This window comes from Saimiri boliviensis, chromosome 9 (assembly GCF_048565385.1).
Source record: "Saimiri boliviensis isolate mSaiBol1 chromosome 9, mSaiBol1.pri, whole genome shotgun sequence".
In the NCBI taxonomy this organism is placed as follows: domain Eukaryota; kingdom Metazoa; phylum Chordata; class Mammalia; order Primates; family Cebidae; genus Saimiri; species Saimiri boliviensis.
Genome location: NC_133457.1, coordinates 26990001 through 27007788, shown reverse-complemented (window position 1 = coordinate 27007788; position 17788 = coordinate 26990001). Strand labels below are relative to the sequence as shown.

General features: G+C 34.3%; 1 long non-coding RNA gene across 2 annotated transcripts in view; it reads right to left on the bottom strand.

Moving 5' to 3' along the window:
- Positions 1-278: 278 nt before the first annotated feature.
- Positions 279-17788, bottom strand: part of LOC141585608 (uncharacterized) — a 293426-nt gene continuing 275916 nt past the window's right edge. For both annotated transcript variants that reach the window (XR_012519171.1, XR_012519170.1), the window contains 2 exons: positions 5616-6023; positions 279-2314 (listed from right to left, as the gene is read on the bottom strand). This is a non-coding gene — a long non-coding RNA (uncharacterized LOC141585608). The remainder of the gene's footprint in view (positions 2315-5615; positions 6024-17788) is intronic.

Sequence of the window (17788 nt, the reverse complement as noted above, 5' to 3'; positions counted from 1 at the left end):
TGCTATTGTGTTAAGATTTCATAATCCATCTCTCTCCTGAGTAATGAGTTGGCTTTTTTCACTTCAAAGTTACTGAAAAATATTTAGAATGTTATTTAAAGTATCCAAATGTGGTTATTGAAAAAGATTATACAGACTAACAAAATTCAGAGAAAAGTAAAAATATACATAACAAATGATAAAAACAACTTGAAGTCAATTAATTAATAAATTGATTCTAATTTCTTTTCCAAGATTTATACATTGAAATATTTTTCAAAAGTAAGCATTAAGTTCCGTCTCTACTACTTAATATGTAATGTTTACTCTCTTAGTATCTATTTTTAATGCCAGGAAAAAATGAAACAACAGACATTCATTGACTACTTATTGTAGGCTGGACACCGATAATTTCTAATGCAATTTGCTATAGTCAAATTTCATTGACTGTTGAAATGCTTAAAACATAATTGACCAAAAATCACAATATGCAATAAATAGTAACTTGAAACATTGTAATTGATTTTGTAACAGGAAATTTATGATATTGGAGGCTTTATGAAAGGGAGAGCTTGAATTAGGAAGAAATACTCAAGGAAAACCAAGGGAAAAAAATCATACAAATGGAAGATAAAGAGATGGAATGAAGTCTGGAAAATTAGTATAATGTCCCTACATGGTAAAAATGCAGGAATGGATAAATTCCTGAACACTCATGTCCTTCCAAGACTAAAACCAAAAAGAAGTTGAATTCCTGAATAGACAAAAAATGAGGTTTGAAGTTGTGGCAGCAATTAATAGCCTACCAACCAAAAAAAGGCCATGACCAGACTGGTTCACAGCTGAATTATTCCAGAGTTGCAAAGAGGAGCTGGTACCTTTCCTTCTGAAATTAGTTCAAAGAATACAGAAAGAGACAATACTTCCTAACTCATTTTATGAAACCAATATCATATCGATGCCAAAACCTGGCAAAGATACAACTAAAAAAGAAAATTTCAGGCCAATATCCATGATGAACCTTGATACAAAATTCTTCAATAAAATACTGGCAAACCAAATCCAACAGCACATCAAAAAGCGTATCCATCACAATCAAGTCAGCTTCATCCAGGGCATGCAAGGCTGGTTCAACATATGCAAATCTATAAACATAATCTATTACATAAACAGAACCAAAGACAAAAACCACATAATTATCTCAATAGGTGCAGAGAAGGCCTTCGACAAAATTCAACAGCCCTTTACGTGAAAACCTCTCAATAAACTAGCTATCAATGGAATATATCTCAAAATAATAAAAGCTACTTATAAGAAACCCAAGCCAATATCATACTGAAAGGGCAAGAACTAGAAGCATTCTCTTTGAAAACTGACAAAAGACAAAGATGCCTTCTCTCACCACTCCTATTCAACATTGTATTGGAAGTTGCAGCTAGAGCCATCAGTCAAGAGAAAGAAATAAAGTGTATTCCAATAGGAAGAGAGGAAGTCAAATTGTCTCTATTTGCAGATGACATGGTGGGATATCTATTGGGGAGGGTTGTATCAGGAGAAATACCTAATGTAGATGATGGGGCAATGAATGCTGCAAACCACCACCATGGCACGTGTATACGTATGTAACAAAGCTGTAGGATCTACACATGGACCCCAGAACTTAAAGTATAATAAATTTTTTAAAAAAGAAATATATGGGTTTGGTTAACTCAACAAAAAGCAACAAAATATTTGTAAACATTCAAAATATCAACTGAAAATTTCACTTTTTATCTAAATGTTTAGTATTGTAAAATACAGTTCCTCAACTTCTTTCAAATTTTGGGGGAATTCAGGTGGTTTAGGAGAAACTGGTATGATATCTATATTACATTTTCATCAGGAAATTACAATTGCACTGTTAGCACTTTTAGGATCACATTCTGAGTTTCCATTCTATCTCTACTCATTAATTATTCTCTGATGGAAAATAGTATCTATATTCACATTTATTAGGAGTTTCTAAAGTATTCCATGTAAGTAATAAGAGAAAATCACACAAATAATTTGTATGTAAATTACTTTTTACTATGAAGTCAATTTGTGCTATACAAATCTAGAATAATCATTTTACCATTTATGTAATTGGTTGTGAAATATTCAGTTAAGAATGCTCATAGTAAAATCTTATCAGCTTTAAAACTATTGAATATCAGATTCAGCCTGTGGGAATTAGTGTTTTCAATAAAATGTCCTTCAACACGAGCAGCTGTGTCTTGTCAAGGAATTTCAAATCCATAATATTCAGTTCCTTCTTCCCTTCTACATGCACACACATTCAGAGGCCAAAATATGTCTAAGAATAAAAAGGTGCAGAAAGTTAGAGAGAACTCAAGAAAGCAATAGAGAATAAGAGAGACAGAGAGAGGAAAACAAAATAGATTGCTGTCAATTCAACATTTTTCCTTGAGTTTTTAATAAACTATGCCTACATAAGAGAACTAATTACAGTAATAATTTTCATCCATGACCCATTGCTTTTTTTTTTTTTTTTTTTTTTTTGAGACAGAGTCTTACTCTGCTGCCCAGCCTGGAATGCAATGGTGTGATCTAGGCTCTCTGCAACCTACTCCTCCTGGGTTCAAGTGACTATCCTGCCTCATCCTCAAGAGCAATTGGGATTACAGGCTCCTACCACCACATCCAGCGAATTTTTGTATTTTTAGTAGATATGGGGGCGTTCAGGATGTTGGTCGGGCTGGTCTTGAACTCCTGATGTCAGGTGATCCACCCTCTTCGACCTCCCAAAGTGCCGGGATTACAGGCATTAGCCACTGCACCTGCCTTCATAAGCTATTGTATTCTTCAAAAAATATTGCATTATTTGGAAATTTTAAAGGTTATGAGGGATTTTTCCTAATTCCGGTTAGAGCATTTCATACCTCTTCTTTGAGATTAATTCAACCAAATGATTAAATATTTATATTAAAACATAAACAGGATTCTAACAAAATTAATTTATCTTACTATGGCCACTATTGTCCCAAGTCACATAATTCTTATCAAAATAAGAATACTTGCATGTCTTCATGCTGAGGAAATTTTTTCTCTCTTCTTATCCTTAGCAGTCTGCTTATATGTAACATATTTCTCTCTTTAAATTTGTTTATATTTTACAGGCAACATTCATTAAAACATATTGAAATTTTGAAAATTATCTAATGATTATTTTTACCAAATACTGTAGTAAGAGGCCTTTAAGTTTAGGAAGACAGAATAAAGGTATACATTTATATATATTTAATTTCTAAAACCCTACTAAAATGACAGTAAGTGGGGTTTAAATTTATGTTGATGTCACCAAGCACAGAGAACAGGAGAGAAACACAGAAAACATCAAAATAATTTTAAGAGATGAGAAACAGATGTATGCATTGTAACTGAATTAACATACCCAAGGAAATACAGCTCTAAGACTACTCCAAAGCTATGGTGTTAGCAGTAAAGCAGCCCACATCATTCAACAGAGACCCAAAGGTTCAAAGATTTTAAACATCTGGTATCTCTCAGAAAGAGGGCATGAACATGAGCCCAAACTAAATCAGAACGGTTTGAGAGGCTTTTTAAGAAGTAATGAGAGCCCTAAAACCTTCCCCAACTCGGTACTGCTAGGCAATTCCTCTTCCTCCATGTTATCAAAAGTCTGGAGTTTTATTATCTACAGAGCATTAAATGAAAACATCAGACACAAGTGAAGGCCTGGGTATATTTCTGAAAAAGGGATGATTAAATACATTTTGTTGCTAACCCTAACTTTGAGATTCACAGTCTTCTCTCCCCCCTTTTCCATTTGATTTCCAGAAAAATGGCAAATAACTCATAATTTCCAAGCATGTGATTGGGAGTCTTCTGTAAGGAATACAGCTACCCTAAGAATGCAAAACTTAAGATAACAGGAATATGGCTACCTTAAGAATACAGAACCTAAAATAAAGATTCCCCAATGAAATTGTACAGCTGTAATATCATAAAATGAAGCTTACAGGTAACAAGCTCTTCCCACAGTTACCAAGCCTCTAATTCGTTTTAGTGCCTGTTGTTAAATATAAGCATGCAGATAAAGATTATTAGACATTTTGGTTAAACCTCCTGTACAAAAGATGAAACACGTATTCAAATTAACAATAAGAAACAACTTGAAGGAGACAGAGTCTATGAATTGAGAAGAAAACTTTGCAAGAACTGTTTTCTGTCCATAAAAGGAAGACACTTTTCTTCCTCTAAGAAGATAACACTGCCATATATAATAACACAGATAACAAAAAATAACTCCGAGAAATTAATAATATAAATAAAAGCAAGAAAGTGAAAGACGTTTCTAGAAAATAGAGCAGTCAAAAATAAAAATTAGGAAAGAATAAAATTATTAAAGAACCATTTTTAATGATCCAAATAGGAATAACAAGAGTTCCAGAAAGATAAACTAAAACAGAAGAGAGAGAGAAAAAAAAAAGTAGTCTAAAAATGTCCTAAGAACCGAGAGACACAAGTTTCCAGATTGTAAAGGACAACTGATTGCCCAGTAAAACAAATGAAAAAAGACAAGCATCAACACTTATCCTGAAATTTTAGAGCACATATAGAGAAATTATTCTAAAAGCTTTCAAAGGTGAAAAAAAAAAATTAGTTTTTTTTTTTTTTTTTTTTTTTTTTTTTTGAGACGGAGTTTCGCTCTTGTTACCCAGGCTGGAGTGCAATGGCGCGATCTCAGCTCACCGCAACCTCCGCCTCCTGGGTTCAGGCAATTCTCCTGCCTCAGCCTCCTGAGTAGCTGGGATTACAGGCACACACCACCATGCCCAGCTAAGTTTTTGTATTTTTAGTAGAGACGGGGTTTCACCATGTTGACCGGGATGGTCTCGATCTCTTGACCTTGTGATCCACCCACCTCGGCCTCCCAAAGTGCTGGGATTACAGGCGTGAGCCACCACGCCCGGCCTTGCAAATTAGTTATTAATATAGAGAATTTACAGACAGAATTACATGGGACTTCTCAAAAACTACACTGAATGCTAAAGAAAATGCAGTAAAGCCTTTAAAACTCTGAGGGAAAATAACTTTCACTCAAAATTACATATCTTACCAAACTATTAGATATTAATGTGGGCTAAAGACATTTCAGGATGCAAGATCCCCTGAACATTACCTATATCACTTTTCTATGACCCTGAGAAAATATCGTGAGAGTAAATTGTTTAGGCTTAAGTTTTGTTTACCCAAAATCCTTTGTAACTGTAGAGAAAAATGAAGGCAGATTGCTTCTATAAACACTGTTCCCTTATTCATAAGCTTAAACCAACACAATCAAGTGTCATTATATAATTCAGAATTACCATTAAATGAGGGAAAGAGCTGATCCATGTTAAAGAAAATGACGTCCATGAAATAGAGAAAGTAAAAACACTGAGGGGACAAGTGACATCAAAATTGTGAGTTTTTTTTTAAGTTAGGAAAAATTGAATTTTATGAGATTTAATGAGTCCACCACAATTTAGGAAAAAACTGGTTTCAAAATCCTCTATGCTGAGATAAATAATTGAATTTCAAGGATGAAGAACTTCTAAAACATTTAGCAGGAGAAATAATGGAATTCATACCTCTGTATTCTCTACAGATGATCCATAGGGAATCCTGGACAGCAGTGGAGCAATAATTTCAAAATTCTAAATGCACAAGAAAGATGTAAATAGCTTTTAACTTTTATTCTATGCTTTTTGCACAATTGAAATTTTTTAAACATATGTATTTCTAGAAGTTTAACAAGTATTAGTATGTTTATTGGCACAAAATGTTGGACCTGTATTTATTAGCATTAGGTTCAGCTGTATGTAACAAAGCAAAATCAAAATGAAATCAATCAAACAAAATAACTACTTGCCTATCCAGCAAGTTTGTTGTCTATCTCTTGAGATACTTCAATCTAGGTTTTCTCTTCCAGAAACCAGGTTTATGCTAGCTTGCTATTCCAATCTGATTTTCTCAAACTAGGCCATCATGTCTAAATTCTAGATGAGAAAAATAATAAAGAAAAAATGAACGATTCATTTTTAAGGATACATACCAGAAATACCATAATAAAGATCTTCTGACTGGCCACATTGCCTCATTCTTATAATCCCAGCACTTTGTGAGGCTGAGGCAGGTGGATCACTTGTGCTCAGGAGTTTGAGACCAGCCTGGGCAACATGGTGAGACCTTGTTTCTCCAAAGATATTCATAAATAAAGTACCTGTGTGTGTTCATACACACTTAAAAGCCCAGCAACTCAGGAGGCTGAGGTGGGAGGATCACTTGAGCCCAGAAGGTTAAGGCTGCAGTGAGCTGAGATCCCCCCAATGCACTCCAGCCTGGGCAACAGACCAAGACCTTGTCTCAAGAAAAAAAGAAATCCTTACCTCTTACTATTAAAATTTAGTAACCCTTATTTTTAAGGAGACTGGGATATAAAGGCCTTATAATTTTTTTATGGATTATAGATTCACAGAATTATATTTAAATAAATAAAATACATAGAAAAATGTTTATATTTCTCAGTAAAAAGGAAAACATATTAACTTTGTCTATGCTGTGATTAATAATATGTAAAAATCAAATCTGCAATTGGAAAATGATTCAAATGAAAACACAATAAAAGTAAAACTGCTAAAGTTGTTAGGGGTCATAAAATCATAAATTTATTTTTCCTTTTGGTCAATTAAAGTTAGTACTCTACAGTAAACTTTAAAAAATGCTTCTTCAAGAGTAGTTGGAGAGAAAGAATGGATCTGGAAATTTATATTTTGACTTTTGTAAGTTATTGAGTAAGTCCTTGGGGATATGGACATTAGAGCACTTGGACCATTGAGGGTCTTCAAGTGAAACAAAGAATATTACACAATGAACACTCTTCTTTCTTTCTTTATTTTTTTTGAAGTGTTGTCCTGTAGCTGTGAGCAGCTGATATTTTAGTAGAAGCTTGGATGATATTATTCAAACCATTTTAGCTATTAAATTATTCTTGATTATTTATTTACTAAAATCAGTAAATTGAAGCTTTTTAAGCTATATGCACCAAATATATTTCCTCTTTTGTACTGTCATAGAAAGTTTTATGATTTCAAGGACCCCAGAATCTGCCTTTTCTGTCATTTAACTATGAAAGACATTAGCATTGTTCATCAATATCTGAACCCCGCTCCACCTTCCACATTGTGTGATGATATCACTGCCCCTCTTGAGATAAGAAATGGACATAGAAATAGTTCGGATAAACGGTTTGTTGGTAGAACCCAGGTGCTTCACTTTCTGATTAGCCAACTTAATTGGCAGAGATCCTGTAGGCTCACTTTCTCTGTTTGGCTGATTGTGAAAGACTCATTGCTAAATAACTCTGATGAGCAAAGCCCGTGTTAGCCATTTTGGGCATGTGTTCCCAGTAAGAAATAAACCTGTGTTGTGTTTAACCAGAAAGAAGAAACTGAGGGTACAATATTTAATTTTCTGAATGTTAAATTTCAAATTTTCCATAAGCAGGTGTAAAATCAGAGTTGTGCTTTACTTCCCCCCCCCCCATAGGAGAAATCATGAAGGCTAGAATTTTAAGCATATTTGTAAATTCCCCTTCTTAAAAAATTTTGAAACCCACTTTAAATTCATAAATTATTTCCTATTGTACAAAATATTATTACAAAACTAGCTTAAAACTGAAAATGTCGGGCCGGGCGCGGTGGCTCAAGCCTGTAATCCCAGCACTTTGGGAGGCAGAGGCAGGTGGATCACGAGGTCAAGAGCTCGAGACCGTCCTGGTCAACAAGGTGAAACTCCGTCTCTACTAAAAATACAAAAAATCAGCTGGGCATGGTGGTGTGTGCCTGTAATCCTAGCTACTCAGGAGGCTGAGGCAGGAGAATTGCCTGAACCCAGGAGGCGGAGGTTGCGGTGAGCCAAGATCGCGCCATTGCACTCCAGCCTGGGTAACAAGAGTGAAACTCCGTCTAAAAAAAAAAAAAAAAAAAAAAAAAAAAAAACTGAAAATGTCAACCATAATTCACAGTTCTGATCTTAACATTTTTCTTGGATGTTTGAATCTTCTCAACATGGAGTAAGAGGATCAACTATATATTAAACAACTATTAATGTATATGTACGAAAGTGTGTATATGCGTATATGCATTTGTATGTAATTTGGGTCTAATTACCACTGTAAAAATATATTTGATTTATTGAGTTCTATAAAATCACATTTGTTTTTGGTGTTTGGTTTATTGAGTTCTGACAATTGCATAGCTGTGTAACCACCGTCCAAAACAAGATAAAAACTTATTTTCATTACCCCAGAATATTATTTTTCTCCTTTCTGATCAGTCTACCTCCCTCACTCTCCAGGAAATTACTTACTAATTTCTGACAGATTAGTTTTTTTCTGTTGTAACTTTTTGTAATATATGGAACCATATAATGAAATGGAACCGTAGAATGGAACACTTTTTTTGTTCCAGGTTTCTTTTGTTTAACAAAATGTTTTTGTATTAATTCACATTACTTCATTTAGTTCATTTATTCTAACTGATGAGTAACATTCCATTGTACGAATACACCATAGTCGGTGTCACCTTTTTTCAGTTGATGAATATTTGGGATTATTTTCAGTTTTTCCCAATTATGAATAAGGCTGCTATAAACATTTTTGTGCATGTCCTTTTGGCAAAATATGATTTCACATATCTTGAGTAAGTATCTGATTGTGAAATTCATACTGTAGAAGAGCTATTTTGTGGTGATATGTGTATGCTAAACAGAATCAGAACAACATTTTCACCTCAAGTTTATTCTCAAATCTGCATGTCTTAGGAGGAAATACTATCAAATCAGAAGCCAACGAAACCTTCTACATGTTTTGCTTCCTGTGGCTGGCTAGAGGGTGGATACTCAGACTCTGACAATTAAATGCTCCTATTTCCAAGTTTTGAATCTTGAGAAACTGATCAAATGATGTGAAGATATGCAGACAGTTTTCATTTTGGTATTGACATTTGGCACTGTGAGAGTTCAGAAATGGAAACAGTGAGAAATACTCAGTGGTATTAGTGCCAGGGGTAATATACCAGTCAGACCATCTCTGAGGCATAGTGTCGCCTTTCTTTCCTGCTACCTAGATGTTCTTGATTAGATGCACATTCTGAGTTTATTTTTCCAGCTTTCTGTTAGTAGTGTGAACTACCACACATCCTTCCAGCAAATTAATTTTCTACTTGTATTCTAAAATATATTCAGAGAACTGTTGTAGTATTCTGTTGAAATTATTAATGCTACATCTTTATCCACTAAGATGGACACCCACTGAAAGTCTGGTTCTATGTCAAGACTGATGACATAACACAAAAATTTAAAATATATAAAAATACTTATTACTCACATTATGAGGCATTCTGGGAAAAGCAGTACTGGCTTTTAAGCTGTTTGGAAAATGGTTTTAGAGAGTGGGATAAAGACACTGGCTTGGTTTTCATGGTGATTAGGAGTATAACTGAGTGAAGGTTCCCAGGTGTGATGACCTAGGTTACATGGTTTGACATTGTCACAAGAACCGAAGGAGGTCAGCTTCTGAGCTTTGTATTAGTCTGGCCAGATGTGAGGCAAAAGGAGAACAGGAGTGGGGAGGCTTAAAAAGGGTCAGTAGTCAAACATTTAAAAATAAAGTTAGACTCTTTATTAGAGGAGTTACTAAAAATATTAGTTGACCAATATCAAATCATGGAGACTAATATTATGATAAATATCTTAAAAAGGAGTAAAATCATTGCCTCATTAATAACTAGTAAGCACATTTATCCAAAACGTGGTAAACGGCAAGTTTAGTGGCTTTGGAATTAGATAAATACGACTTAAATTCTGGATCTTCCCTATATTAACTATTAACTTGTGCAAGTTATCTTTTCTTAAGATTTATTTTTATCATCTGTAAGAATGGTCATGATAGCAGCATCACCCAATAATTAAGAATGCCATCTCTGGAGTCACAGGGCCTTTGTTAACTACCATTCATTAATTCAATAACTTTGAGCAAATAATGAAACCTCTCAAAGAATCAGTTTCCTCATCTAAAGTGGAGAGAAGAGTAGTACTGTTAAAAACATTGGGAAATAAATGTAATCACAGATTTGGTTCAGAATAAGAATTCACTAAATCTCAGGTGTTAATATTCTATTCACCAAGCGGATCCAATTTTACCATGTATTAAAAAAAAAATTGTGTTGCTTACTGAAGATCCTCTGAGAATGTAGGTTGATGCTTCATGTTACATACCACAAGAGCAAAAGCTTTGTCAAATTGCTTATTTCGTGACTTCCTTCTTCTCCAATAAGGTCTTTTCTCTGCAAGCTGCTTGTTTCATCTCTTTCCCTCCGCAGACCCCAAAATCATCATGAATTGATTATTGTAATTAGTTCTTACCTTTATTTCAATACCCTAATCAGCCACCTGCTATCCCAGGGGTGATCATTGCACTAAGAAGGTATTATCTTTTAACAAGTTTATGGAAGAGGGTTTTATTCGCTGCCACACAATGAGTGACTTACCATATTATTAACTCAACAAAGAATGTCTCTTTATAAAACACGATATGTCTCGTAAGAAAATGAGTATGTCTAAATAGTGCAATAAAGGAATTATACCTGCCTCATGAGCTTGTAGAGAGGATTAAAGTAGGTAATTTCTGTAAAGAAGTTACTTCAATACCTTGCTCATGAGAGCTGGAAAATTCACATTAGTAATTTATATCAGTTACTCCCATTCGTGCTGTATGTAAGAATCTATTTCATATTTTCTCAGGATAGTATTTAATCTTATAACAGATCTGACATTTTACAATTCTATTTATTAAAAATAATATCTTACTTATGATGCTAGTTTACCAATTCAAATTTTATGCAGTTCAAGGCAAAGCAAAAGAGTAATTCATTTAAAGTCATAGCAGCAAACCCTGGACTGATAAAATATACTATTACTCCGGGCTTTTAAAATCTTCATTAGTGTTTCAAATTTTCTTTTTCTCTTTAGACCTATGAAATATAAACTATTTTGGGAAAGAGTGAGAGAACTATCTACTTTTGAACCACGGAAAATATCCTGAGATTATAAAATATTTAGTTTATTTATTTGTCCCAATATACACGGTTGTTATGCTTTCCAGAGCCTCTGAGTCAAAACTGAAAACAAAATATTTAACTTGTTAGCCTTTAAATGCTTGGCGGGCTACTTTACTTATTTATTATTTTAAAATAAACTGAAGAATGTTTAGAAATATTTAAATTAAAAAATATAACCTCCTATGGCAAACAAAACAAAACAACGTACAATTTCATTTCTGAAGGTTTAAAATCTCTACTGCTAGTGATGCTGAAACTGAACAATCCTAAATAAAATCTTATAGTCCCTTTCTCTTCCCAAAGTAAGAAGCAGGCCTAGGCTAAGTAGGAAAGAAAAAGGGAGCAAAAACGTTTGCATTAATAACACAGAAAAATGCACTACTGTGTCCACAACAGGAAGAAAAAAGAAAAGGACCAGGTTATATTTCAAAAGAGAAAATGTTCATAAGGACATAAAATGCTCTTAGGTCAATCTTGAGCTGAACATGTGGGAAGCCCACAGCTTTGACAGGAGGTGGATAAGGCAAGATGTTTGGTGGTTGATTCTCGCCCTGCAATCCATTTCTTGAACATACAGACAATTATTAATGCTACATATTTATGCACTAAGATTTTTACATTTGTATCAAAAGAAAAGCACTCTGTTAAGAATATTGTTGAGGAGAAAATGTGTTTTCCAAGCCTGCTTAAATCTAGATTGAAAGATAAACATCTACAAACAGGTAAAAACAAACAAAAAAACTATTTATTGAGCAAGCAATAAGCAAATGCATCGTATAAATACATTAATGCAGTTGCAAGTGAAGTATGTTAGTCATTGCCATTTGCTGAAACAATATGTTTTTGACTCAGTGGTTACTTAGTAAATATATGTTAAATTTAGTTGCATAAATACCTTCCTAGGTTGCTTTGTTCCTGATTTGGAAAGCGAAATCTATTTCTTTACAAATAAGACAGGGAAGCAAAACTTTGGTATTATTAGTATGGGTGTAGAATAGCTCATGGTTCTTCAACGATCTCATTAAAATATACTTAAAGAATTTTAGGTCAGGAGCACCCAGATACATAAGGCAAGTTCTTAATGACTTATAAAGAGACTTAGACTCCCACACAATAATAGTGGGAGACTTTAACATCACATTGTCAATATTAGACAGATCAACGAGACAGAAAATAAACAAGAATATCCAGGACTTGGACTCAGACCTGAACAAGTAAACTTAATAAACATTTACAGAACTCTCCACCCCAAATCCACAAAACATACATTCTTCTCAGTACCACATCACATCTACTCTAAAAGTGACCACATAATTGGAAGTAAATCACTCCTCAGTAATTGCATAGCATTTCACAGATTTAAATGAAATATTGGTTGGCCGCTTGTTTGTTATTTTCCTCCCTTATTCGTTCCTGTCTCCATAGTTAAGCACAATTATTGGCATAAAAGAGGTTTTTAATACACATTTTTAGACTGCATTCTAGCCTGGGCAATAAAGCAAGACTCCTGTTCTCTCTCCCTCTTTCTCTTCCTCTTTCTTTCTCTCTTTCATTCTTTTTTTCTTTCTCTCTCTCTTTTCTTTTTTTCTTTCTATAAAAAAAAAGAATTTTAGGTCAAATATAACATCAGCCTATGGCAGATAGTATTCTCTGAATTCTCAGATGGTTTCAAGTATTTGAAGACTTTAGAGATAGCTAAAATGTTGCCTCTACTAAGAAAACACCATGTTTACAGCAGAACCAGGGACTATGCGCATCAGCCAAGGCATGCCTGTTTCACACTCTTTCACACTGTAGGGACCCATTGTGCTTGTTGAAACAGACATTTCAACCTCCATTTCACACATTCTACATTGCAGCCATGACATTTTGCGAATTGATTCTTGTACAACACAAGAGTGTGACTTGATTTTTCCGTGAATTTCTCTTGTCTGCATTTGTTTTAGATTTAAGCCACATTAAGCCAATAAATTCTCAGAAACTTTTGCCAGTGGAGCTGTGGTAACATGTGAACGTTTCTCTCTCCTCTTAGATGTGAACATGGGAGCACGCTGCCTGTATTGTTGCAAGTAACCATCCTGCAACCATACAGGAAGTTACCTGATAATAACACCAAACAAGCAAGAGAGTGAAAGAAAGAGAATCTCAGTTTAATAAGAAATGAATGCCAGAAAGAAATGGTCCCAATAATTAGTCAAACCAGAAAACATGTTTACCTAAGGAAACCTTGGATACCAGAAGAGTTTTCTAAATTGTCATAGATGACAGCATTCAAAATGGAGCTAAGGTTCCTATATAGGGAGAGAAGTGAAAACAATGATTAAACAGTGAGCAGTGTGTTTGGTGTTAGCTGATGAAAACAGAATCGGAGAGATCAGGCAGAATTCTGAGTTAAACCGAAAAACAAGCTGCTTTCAACGTTGTAATTCCAAACAAACCTGGGGCCAGAATGGTGGATTAAAAGAATAGTTCAGCTCTGAACTCTCTATCAGACATCACTGAGTGTATTTTACATTTACGTATGTACAAAATGTTTGGGCATTTTTGCTGTGTGCAAAACTGCATAAGACATAAAATGGAGAACCTACCCTTTAGGATACATTTACTCAAATTGAAAATCTTCAATACCCCACAATGGGAATAAAGTTTTTGTATTATTATTATTATTATTATTACTATTCAGAACCAGAAGGGATAAACTGTGAATACCTAGTGAGTCAACTGAAAGATAGTTTCTAAATAGGTCTCATGGATTTTAAGGTCCAGGATCATGGAGGGAATAAAACCTCCAAGTTGTTGTAGATGAGGAGGGAAATGAGGCTTTTTGATGAAGAAGAGGAAACCTGACTCTCCATTAATATGAAAGGGACACAGTTTCAGATGTTGCATCACAAGTTCATGGAATGGATCACTTCTAAGGAGATGGCAGTACCTTTAAAGAGAGAAACTGGATGTTCCTTTGGTGAATAATCAGCAAGGTTTATGACATTTTAAGATATAAAAAGGTCATCTGCAGCTGAACAGGGCAAGCGGCAGCACATACACTACCATAGCCCACTGGCTGAGGTGAAAAAAGTCAGGAAATAAAACCCACTTCAGTGACTTATTCTACTTCCTCCAGGTTTATCTACTTGTAGCAAATTGCAAGATTTTCTTCTTTTTTAAGTCTGAATAATATTTCACTGCATGTAGCTACCACATTATCTTCATCTATTCATTCATCAAATGGACATTTAGGCTGTTCCCATGTCGTGGCCTTGTGAATAATGCTGCAATTAACACAGAAGTACAAACATCTCTTTGAGATTCTGATTTCAATTATTTTGGATATCTGCATAGAGATAGGGTTGCTAGATTATGTAATGGTCCTATGTTTAATGTTTCGAGGAATCTCCATACTGGTTTTTACAGTGGCTACATTTTACAATCTCATTAACAGTGTACAAGTGTTTTGATTTCTCCACATCCTTGCCAGAACATCTTCTTTTATTTCTTTTAGAAACAACTATCCTAACAGGTATAAAGTGACATCTCGTTGCTGTTTTAATTTTCATTTATCTCATTATTAGCCATGTTGAACATCTTTTCATATACCTGTTGGCCATTTATAAATATTTTTTGAAGAAATGGCTATTCAAGTTTTTTACCTGTTTTTTAATTGGGTTGTTTGTCACAAAAGGACAAATATTTCATGATTTGACTGCTTTGAGATATCTACAAATAGTCAAATTCATAGAAACAGAGTCAAATGATGGTCACTAGCAACTGAAGGAAGAAGGACATGGAAAATAGCTATTCAAATGGCATAAAGTTTCAGATACACAAGATGGTTAAGTTCTACAGATTTTTATAACTTACTTCCTGTAGTTCACAATACAATGTTGCACACTTAAACGTTTGAGTACATCTTCTGTTATTAAATTAATAAAAACCAAACCAAAAGGAAAAAACAATTCAGCTGGGGCATCACTGTCAGACTTTTTGATGGCAGTACTGCATGGCTGCAAGGAAAAATTCAGCTGCAGTGACCATATCTGGTAAACCTTGTTGCCTTCAAACAAGTCCCTTGTACAGACCTAAAGACAGGTAAAAGTAACTGACATTAGATTCCTCTTTGATTTTTGAAGATGGATGCTCACATTGGATTTAATCTGGTTTCAAACTAGACCTTCTCAACTGAGTTTTCATGACAGAATTTCCTTTCTGTACTAGATATCCATTTGATAAATTGATCGCTTAAGCATCTAGAATGATCCTAGATATGCATCTTCCATGGGATAAATGAAAATAATAATGGCCCTTAATTTTCTATGATCTGTGGCTAAACAAGGCTGTTCTAGAGTTACAAATAAATATGATGTGCTACACAACAAAGTTTATATATGTAGCATATAATTAAATATGCAGAGGTAGCGAATACTAGACACTACATCAGGAACATGAATTCTTCCTTTTGACTACATCATCGTACAGCAAAACTGTCAAAAGACATTAAAGCTTTTAAAGTGAGTAAAATAAAATGACCATTATTTAGGTAAGTAGGAACAGTTAAGTTTTTGAGCAGAGTGTCAGGAGGTTCAGCTAGAGCAATAAGGTCCTAATTCTGTGTGTCTGCTTCTGTCTTCTCATTTTTGGCAGACTTTTCCACGTCCCCTCGCAAACTCTGCTATACAGCCACAGCAGATTCAATGACAAGAATCATCTAACTTTGGAAAAGCCTCATGCTTGCTTTAATAATGTATTTTAGAGGTTAACACAACTAGACACAATCAAAGTTATCTTGCTCTGAAGTTCTTCTAACGGATCAATACAAGCGACATCAGCCTAGGTCCACAGTTGGATACCCTGACAAGGTTTTTTCTTCTTCTTTCTTCTATATCAAATTTAAGTTTTAGTTGTTACACTGATTTCCTGACAGAAAGGCTCTGAACAAATTAATTACTTCTTAAAGTGACAGCAGGTAATTAGTCAAACATAGGAAAATAGTTTTGTAGTTACCTCAAGGAGCCTGTGTAAGTGATTTTGGATAGGATGTGAATTATTTTTCTGTATGAGAAAACATATCCCTTGTTTTTATTTCTCTTTTTCTGTTTTTTTTTTTTAATTTTCTTTCTAAAAAATGTTTTCTGCTGATAATCAAGACTCAATGTTATTGCTAATTCTGGTTAAATTGGACACAAATAGAAAAATAAAGAAGAAAATGGACTAGCTTCTCTATTTATTTTCTTCTTTGAATCCATCTTTATTAGGTTAGACATGGTGCTGGAAATTTACAAGTTTCCCATATGCTACAAGAACCCTGAAGGTCAGAGCACCAATACATTTTGGTTGGCATTAAATGTCACACTGTCCCAGAACAGTGGGACTTTGCATTTGTATATTAACTAATTATCTGCAGGCAGTACTGATGTTGAATTTGCTCACAAACCATTTCATATTGTAATTAAAAATATTTAAAGAATTTGAAACCAAATTAAGCAGTGACTATAGAAAAAAACATTCTAATTTGATCTATTTTAAATGAATAAATTAAAATTCCTCTATCTTAAATGGAATCTGAAGTTAGATAAGAAATTTGGTATAGAACTAACACTTTGTGGTAAACAACTTTGTTCACAGCTCACTAAATATATGCATGTGTCCCCAAAGGGAAACAAGTGAACAAGGGATTTAATTCAAAGCAAAGATAACTTTACGCAAAAATTATTTACTTTAAATAGCCATCCAGTATTTCATTTTGGCTGGTGATATTCTGAGAATTCCATTGTTCTGTAATTTTAATCTTGGATTCTAAAGTGCTGTGTAAATATAAGTAACAAGTTAATACTTGTTTGGTTGAAAGCCAAGAACCAGACTTAAAAGCGTTAGAGAGATTCAGCTTGAATCTTGCTGTTGTCAGAATAAATACTGTGTTCTTTCCTCTGAAGCTCTAAACATAAAGAGATATAAGATTGCTGGCAGGACCCTTGGAAAACTGTACAAGCATGATTATCCTCCTCAGAGGCCTTGGCGGGGGAGAGTGTGGTGACTGTCATTATGGGTCTCTTGAGCCCCAAAGATGGCTGGCCTTTGGGAAGTCATAGCATTGTCTCTCTAATTACATTCACCTTAGCAGCTACAAATTCTGTCCAAACTCTAAGAAACAGAAAACACCTGGGCTTCCTAGTTAATTTCCTTAAAAATACTTTATAAATAGATTCGGATGATTTTTCTTTTCAAATCTTATAACACTAATATATTTTCAGTAAAATTCAACTCCAAGTAAAAGTTGCATCAGTGTTATCATTTAAATACATAGTCACTGTTTTAAAACAAAGATAACTTCATACAAAAATTGTTTACTTTAAATAGCCATCCACTATTTCCATTACAGTGGTGAAGTTTTGAGATTTCCATTTTTCTGTAAACATACTCTGTAATCCTAGAATGTCATATAAATATAGATAACAAGTAAATACTTGCTTGGTTGAAAGTCAAGAAGCAGATTAAAAGAATACAAATTGGCTGGGCATAGTGGCTCACGCCTGTAATCCCAACATTTTGGGAGGCTGAGGCAGGCAGATCATGAGGTCAAGAGATCGAGACCATCCTGGCCAACATGGTGAAACCCTGTCTCTACTAAAAATACAAACATTAGCTGGGCG